This window comes from Phycodurus eques, chromosome 11 (assembly GCF_024500275.1).
Source record: "Phycodurus eques isolate BA_2022a chromosome 11, UOR_Pequ_1.1, whole genome shotgun sequence".
Lineage (NCBI taxonomy): Eukaryota > Metazoa > Chordata > Actinopteri > Syngnathiformes > Syngnathidae > Phycodurus > Phycodurus eques.
Genome location: NC_084535.1, coordinates 13,732,125 through 13,740,122, shown reverse-complemented (window position 1 = coordinate 13,740,122; position 7,998 = coordinate 13,732,125).

The window sequence follows — 7,998 nt, the reverse complement described above, 5'->3', positions numbered from 1 at the left end:
AATATGCTTTACATATTGCATGTTCCAATGGCCTCTCATGTTCCAGATGACAATAGTCAAAAAGTCCCCATAAGGCTTCAATGTTCCTGCAGAACAAATGTTCCTGTTTGTTTCCTTGTTTGGATCTCATCCAGTTTCTGTGAATCTCCACAATCACTTCACAATGAGAGAGGGGTCTTGAAAAATTGCAAAAAATACAATCTGAGCAAGCGGCACGGTGGTCCCGTGCGTGGCTAGTAGCTAGTGCAGAGCGTGTTAGCTAAGGGTCCAGCACTCACCCAGTCTGTCGTGTAGGCTACTGCAATGCCCTGCTCTCTGGTCTTCCCAAAAAGAACATCTTCACTTTACAACTACTTCAGAAGTCAGCTGCTCGTGCGCTGACGAAGACCAGAGGGCGGGAGCACATTACACCGGTTTTAAGATCACTGTATTGGCTCCCCGTGTGTTTCATGATGGATTTTAAGGTTCGTTTACTAGTTTTGAAATGTCTTAATGACCTTGGGTCATCATATTTATCTGATATGCTTTTATCATATCAGCCCTCACGGGTCCTGAGGTCCTCTGACACCAGCCTTTTATTCAAAAACTACAACAAAAACCTACAGAGAGGCTGAATTCAGCTATTATGGCTGAACTACAACAATGTAGTTGTGATGAAGTAGGTTTTACTATCGTAGGGAATAGATTAATGATTCACACTGAGAGACATTGCAACGAGTCAGTGGTGTTGCTATATTGATTGACTTGAGAGACCATCCCATGATTACACGAGCAGTGGCTAAAATGCTGCTCAATCACTGAACAGTTACGCCAATCAAAAAGGCAGGACTTGAACAGAATGGCAGACAAACATGCAGCAGGGAAGCAATCCATGTTCCATTTTATTTAGCCAATACTTAGACTTAATTTTTAAGCAAGTCAAATCTTACAGCTTTTTTTTTTTTTTCAACTTTTGTGACCATTAGCACAACTGTGGAAGAAGATTAAAAACGAAAGAAATAGTCATTCCAATCATCCTTCATTTATGACCCTGACTTTGTTGAAATAAACAAAACGAGAAACAGAAAACTGACCTCAGGTTGTGATTGGTTGATTGTTAGCGGCTTTAGCGGTGACAAAAAACATACTCCACAATATGACCTTTGAGCCCAGCTTACCACAAACACCGACAAACAGGTACAATTCCTCAAAGTGTAAACATGGTGAGCTACAAAATATGACCAACAGATGACAAAAAGACCATGTTGTGATGTTTGATATGCTGACAACAAGTATCTCCAAAGAGTTAAAGAAGCAATTTATATATCCTAATATATGTCATTAAATTAGAAAATGACCTGTATATTATTCTTCTTATCTGTACTTTGATATCATATTTGAACTTTAACTGAATTAATGGGAATAAGGGCAGGAAATGAAATCCTCATTGTCACGGTGTAATGAAGGACTTCATTAACTAAATGAGCGTGCAAAAGTATAATTGCTATGATTACTTTTTCTTATATCCTTTGAAAAGGAAATTAGACTAATTGTGATATTCCACCAAGTGTACTATCGCACAAGACACTGTGACTTATTAGTGCGAAACACCTCAGGTACTTGAGCCAAAACGAAGTATGAAGAACAAGATATGTGCGCCATTGTTCGATGCAGAGGAGTTGAAGTAACGTGCATTTAGTCACAGGGAGTTTCCTTTCCTGAAGCACTGAGTCATCGTTTTAGGCAACAAAATTCTGCATCATCACGCCTGCAGGCCTTTCTTGATTCTTCTTTCCTCGGAAAGTGGGCGAGTTATGTTTCGTTAGTTTTGTGTGCTTTTGGCATAAAATAGCAACTCGGCGCAAATGAACAGCTCAAAAAGATAATTCCAAACTCTATGTTGGCATGTTTATAAGCAAAGATTTCATTGAAGTTCTTTTTGTCAAAACGTCTTGTTGAAGCAATGGAAGTTCTCACAGCTATTTGAAAGCTGTTTCTTACAGATGATGGGGGGCTCGTTAAGTGGTCATCTACAATTTAAAACTGCAGGTGTTGGCAGATTCAAACTACAGGCTGAAATGTAAATACTGGATCAGATTTCCTCCAATGGATACACTTATTTAAGAATAGCAAGGTGACTTGTTTAACCGGATTGTAGCACATGACTGGTGACATCTTGCTCTGTGGTTTGTAAACATGCAGCTTGACCGTGAAGTCGTTCTCTCTCTCTCTCTCTCTCTCTCTCTCTCGCTCTCTCACTCTCTCGCTCTCTCTTACACGCACTCTCTCAAAGAAATACAGGATAAGAAATGGTGTTGGTACTTACCAGGGAAGCCCCTCCTCATTTCCGGTACGTGTGTTGTGAATGAAGCGAATACACGTTCGGTGTGTACACTACTCATGCGCTCAAACACGTTAGTAACGCGAGGTGAAAATTCACTTTGTGTCCAGTGTGAAGAACCTGATTACTCAACTGATTGAATTTTTATCTCATTGTAACTCAATGCCTCAACTGCTGCTTTGAGTTGCGGACGATTTCACTGTGATAACTAGCAACCCTAGTTGCCGAAGATGTCTGGCATGACAATCACAATTGATGCTATGGCCCTTGTGGAGGCCAAGATGAACATCACCGTGTGAAGCCATTGTGGCCCGTGCCTTATGAACAGCCTGCCAGAGGGCATCAGGAAAGCAGAGACTGTTGATGCTTTTAAAAGGAGATTGAAGACTCACCTGTTTGGTTTAGCGTTTAACTGATTTCTTTATTAATTATTTATCCACTCATTTATTCATTTATCTATTTATTGAAATGTTATCCTATTTTATTGTATTTCCTACTGTCCTTCCGTTTTAATCCTGTCCTTTTGTCTTTTTTTATTTGAACTCTAACGTCTCCTCATGGGAGCCTTCATATTGAGAGGTGCGTTGGGTCTGCGCATGGTGATGTCATCAGACCCAGAGGACTGGGGGGCTCTGCACAATGTTTAGGGGGGATCCAATCCGACCCGTGGGGACAGAGAACTGCTATTTTTCAATTTCAATTTTTCAATAAAAGTAACTGTTGTTGTTAATTCTTTCCACTGGAGGGCGCACTGATGACCCCTTGGCAAAATCGGATGTAACAAAAGTCTGGTCACTGTGTGTACTTACCGTACTGCTCTGTCATCAGTTAAATTGGCGTCACAAGTTTTATGGGCACTGTGTTGTTACCCAGCGTCTCCATTTCCCCCATAGTCATGCGGTTAACTGCGGTTTTGTCCAAATGGTTTATTGTGCCGCTGTAGGCTGTTCCACTCGTCCCGAATGAGGCTTACGGCTGCATCGTTTCCTGAGAAACTCAGAAAGACTACATATTCATTTTAATACAAAAATAAAGTGCCTGTTTTTTTGTTTTTTTAAACCTGAGACTAATTGTTTCTTTATGGTAAGTAGTAGATAGTGACTTTCAAATATTGCTCACAATCAGTTGTTTTAGATTATTTTAGCGTGTTAATAATTAACTCGTACTGGACCTATTTTTGCGTGAATTGTCAACAAAGTTTATTCAACTCAGGTACAACACACGAAAGCCATATAAAAAGGCATGTATTAAATATATAATTGCATACTGGGTTAACATTATACAATATTAAATACGCCGAAGTTCCTCAAAATGTTTGCTTATAGTGGATAACCAGGGATAAGATGGCAGTTAGTGAATGCAATCATTAGGCTGGTAGATCCACTTCATAAATTGTAGATGTGTAAATGGGGGGGGGGGGGGGGGGGGGAACTGATTAATAACACTGTTGAAATCATTTTTGTTAAAAAATTACGAATTTTAAAACGAATTTAGGGTGGAGGTGGGACTGCATCAGAGATCAGCCCGGAGCCCCTTCCTGTTTGCAGTGGTGATGGAGAGGCTGACAGATGAGGTTAGACTGGAATCCCCGTGGACCATGATGTTTGCAGATGACATTGTGATCTGCAGTGAAAGCAGGGGGCAGGTGGAGGAACAGTTAGAAAGATGGAGGCATGCACTGGAAAGCAGAGGAATGAAGATTAGCCGAAGTAAAACAGAATATATATGCATGAATGAGAGGGGTGGTGGGGGAAGAGTGTGGCTACAGGGAGAAGAGATAGCAAGGGTGGAGGACTTTAGATACTTTGGGTATACCGTCCAGAGCAATGATGAGTGTGGTCAGGAAGTGAAGAAATGGGTCCAAGCAGGTTGGAACGGGTGGAGGAAGGTGTCAGGTGTGTTATGTGACAGAAGTCTCTGCTAGGATGAAGGGCAAAGTTTATACAATAGTGGTGAGGCCAGCCATGATGTACGGATTAGAGACAGTGGCACTGAAGAGACAACAGGAAGCAGAGCTGGAGGTGATGGAAATGAAGATGTTGAGGTTCGCTCTCGGAGTGACCAGGTTGGATAAAATTAGAAATGAGCTCATCAGAGGGACAGCCAAGGTTCGATGTTTTGGTGACAAAGTTAGAGAGAGCAGACTTCGACGGTTTGGACACGTCCAGAGGAGAAATATTGAGTTTATTGGTAGAAGGATGATAGGATGGAGCTGCCAGGCAAGAGAGCTAGAGGAAGACCAAAGAGAAGGTTGATGGATGTCGTGAGGGAAGACATGAGGGCAGTTGGTGTTCGGGAGGAGGATGCAGGAGATAGGCTTACATGGAAAAGGATGACACGCTGTGGCGACCCCTAAAGGGACAAGCCGAAAGGAAAAGAAGAAGTTACACGTTGGTTGCTTCAATAGTATCTTTTAATGACGGAAGTGTGAAAGTCTTCTACATATGCTGTATGGTCTAAACAAAGAAACAAACTAATACTGTAAATTAAACAATAGCACTACATTGCAATACAGCCGCAATCTTTATTGGTTTTATAAAATGCAAAAAAAAAAAAGTCTTTCACTTAAATATTAACCTAATGAACCATTGTATTAAATATAGTTCACCCTACGATAAAAAATATTTAAATGTTTGAACATTATTTGCAGTTAAAATGCTTCCCACTTTACTGTTGAATTTTTCTTCTAATTACAACCATACTGTCCTCGGGTAATGCTTATGTGTATTTACAAGATAGGAAGATTGACTATTAGAAGTCATTGGTACTGCAATGTTCCATAACTCGCACTATTAAAAAAAAAACACAATAATTATAATTGCCAAATTAAAGTAGGGCAATTTTGCCAAGCTGCTGCAGGTGCTTAAAGAGCACTCCTCCTCCCCCAATACTAGTGGTAACTATACAGTGCATTTTAACACACTTCACCAGATTTACAAATATTTTTGGATTAGGGTTGGTCATTATTGGTGGAATGAAAATGATATTGATTGTTTGGAATTAATTGTTAATGAATCGCATCTTGAAACTTTTCAGCCAGTTTGGATTTACTTGCAACCAGTACTGGTTCAGTCTGGTGAGCAGAGAGACCTAGTGCTGAGCATGTTTCAGATGAACAATCAACCACAAATCAAACACAGGTACTGTATAACAGTCGACAGAATTTGAAGTGCAATAAGTGCAGTGCATAATGCTGCTTGTAAAATGAGATTAGATCCATCACAGCGTACAGTAAAACCATTCATCAGACACATGCTGTAGTATGGCCTCTTTCAAAATTAGTTTATATATTTACATTGCAAACTTCTCAAGTGGACTTTCATGTTTGTGATTGTTAGATAGACAGATGGATATAACATAGGCTTGCTTTTACCTGCTGTATCGCCAGTGAAAGTGCATCCAGTCTGTCTTGTTGTTGTTGTTGAGTCCATGATTGTTGTGAGAAAAATTTTTCCTGCTGTTGCTGAAGGGTTGTTGCAGTAGTTCCATCACCTGCTGTGTCAGCAAGACAAACTCCTTGTCTGCTTTCACATCTGCCTCAGTGGCATTTTGAGACTCTTGTCTTGCAGCTGTCCGTTTCTCTCAATTTTCCCCAAAAGACGAATAACCGACGTGCAGTTTCCGTGAAGGCACTAGCTAGTCAGTAGCCTTCTTACCCGTTTCCGTTAGCAACACGTATCAACAAAAACAACTTGGAAGTAAAAGTTAGCTTCACAGCAAAACTTGCGGTTCGTGTGGACGAGCCATCAATACGACGACGCTGCCCGTTGGCGTCACTTTTAGGCGACACACAGTAAGTGAACTACAATTCCCAAAGGACTGTTCGACATTCTTTCCATATCCGTTCTCTATCTACAGTATGTATTTATCTGAAATCAATACATTTTAAATCAATGCCGAAAGCTCATGAATGAAATTAATTGACAAAGACAAAACTGAGATTTTCACGATAATTATAGTTTTAGTTAGTTTTGCAAACGTAAAATGTCGTTTTAGTTAATGTATTTTTTTATTCTCATTTTTATTTTATGTCATTCACAAATGTTTTTTTTATTTTCAATTTATTTATTTCCTTCAATTTTGTTTAATATAATAATTGCGCCTAATTCGAAGCATACCTCTACTAAAGCACACCACCTCTGGGCAGCAAAACACTGGCATGGAAGCAGGAGTTCAAAACATTAAGAGAAGAAGAGATTCTCTTATCCTGGATTGGAGTCTTACACACTGATGGAAAATGAACAGACTGATATTACCAAAGCTATTTAGCATGTCTTTACTTTAACTGTTTTTGAATTTGCTGGGTGAGACTGTTCATATTCACTTGATCATATTTCTCATCAACAAACAGTACCGTATTTTTACGACCATAAGGTGCACCGTATTAAAAGGCGCAGCCTCAGTTACGGGGTCTATTTCTGTATTTAACACATACATAAGGCGCACCGTATTATTGGGCGCAGGCATGGTAAAACATACGCTAGCTTAAAACATACGATAACATGCATGCATGCTAAAACAATGTTTCTAAAAAGGCAGCGGGAGCAAAACTGAGTTCGGTTGTACTTTATTGAAGTATTTAACAATGTTCTCACGTTATTTTTTAATCAATCCATCCATCCATTTTCTGAGCCGCTTCTCCTCACTAGGGTCGCGGGCGTGCTGGAGCCTATCCCAGCTAACATCGGGCAGGAGGCGGGGTACACCCTGAACTGGTTGCCAGCCAATCACAGGGCACATACAAACAAACAACCATTCACACTCACATTCACAGCTACGGGGAATTTAAAGTCGTCAATTAACCTACCATGCATGTTTTTGGGATGTGGGAGGAAACCGGAGTGCCCGGAGAAAGCCCACGCAGGCACGGGGAGAACATGCAAACTCCACACAGGCGGGGCCGGGATTGAACCCCACTCCTCAGAACTGTGAAGCAGACGCTCTAACCAGTCGTTCACCGTGCCTTTTAGATCAATCCTCATCCACAAATCCATCGAAGTCCTCATCTTCTATATCCGAAATGAACAGCTGGGCAAGTTCTCCAACAAACACGCCAGGTTCCCTCTCGTCATTGTCAGAGTCAGTCTCGTTGCCGGGGGGCTGTTCATCAATGATGCCGGCTTTCGCGAAAGCTCGGACAAGAGTCAAAGCAGATACCTTAGCTCAGGCATCCACAATCCATTCACATATGGTGGCATAACTCGCCCGGCGTTGCCTCCCAGTCTTAGTTGAAATTGTTTTTTCACAGCGGCTGTGAGATGGGCGCTCATGGAGTCAAAGATCAACAGGGATGGTGACGCGTGGAAAAAAATATCCGGTCTCTTTACGTACACCTCACTCAGCCGCTCTCTCATTTTCTCCTCGTACATCCAGCCCTTTTGATTGGCTTTAACGATGACTTCGCCTGGAAACCTTTCTTTACGCAGCATCTTCCTCTTAAAAATCACCATAGGTGGCAGTTTCTGTCCATTACCATGGCAACCAAGCACAACAGTAAAAGCTGACTTCGCGTACCCCGTTGTGCGTATCGCTACCGTGGTGGTCCCCTTCTTCTCTACAGTGTGGTTCACCGGGATGTCGAAAGTGAGTGAAAGTGAGCTGCACCTCGTCCATGTTGGTGATGTGGTTGGGCTGGATATGTTTGTCGGCAATCTTTTTACTGCAGTAGGAGCGGAAGA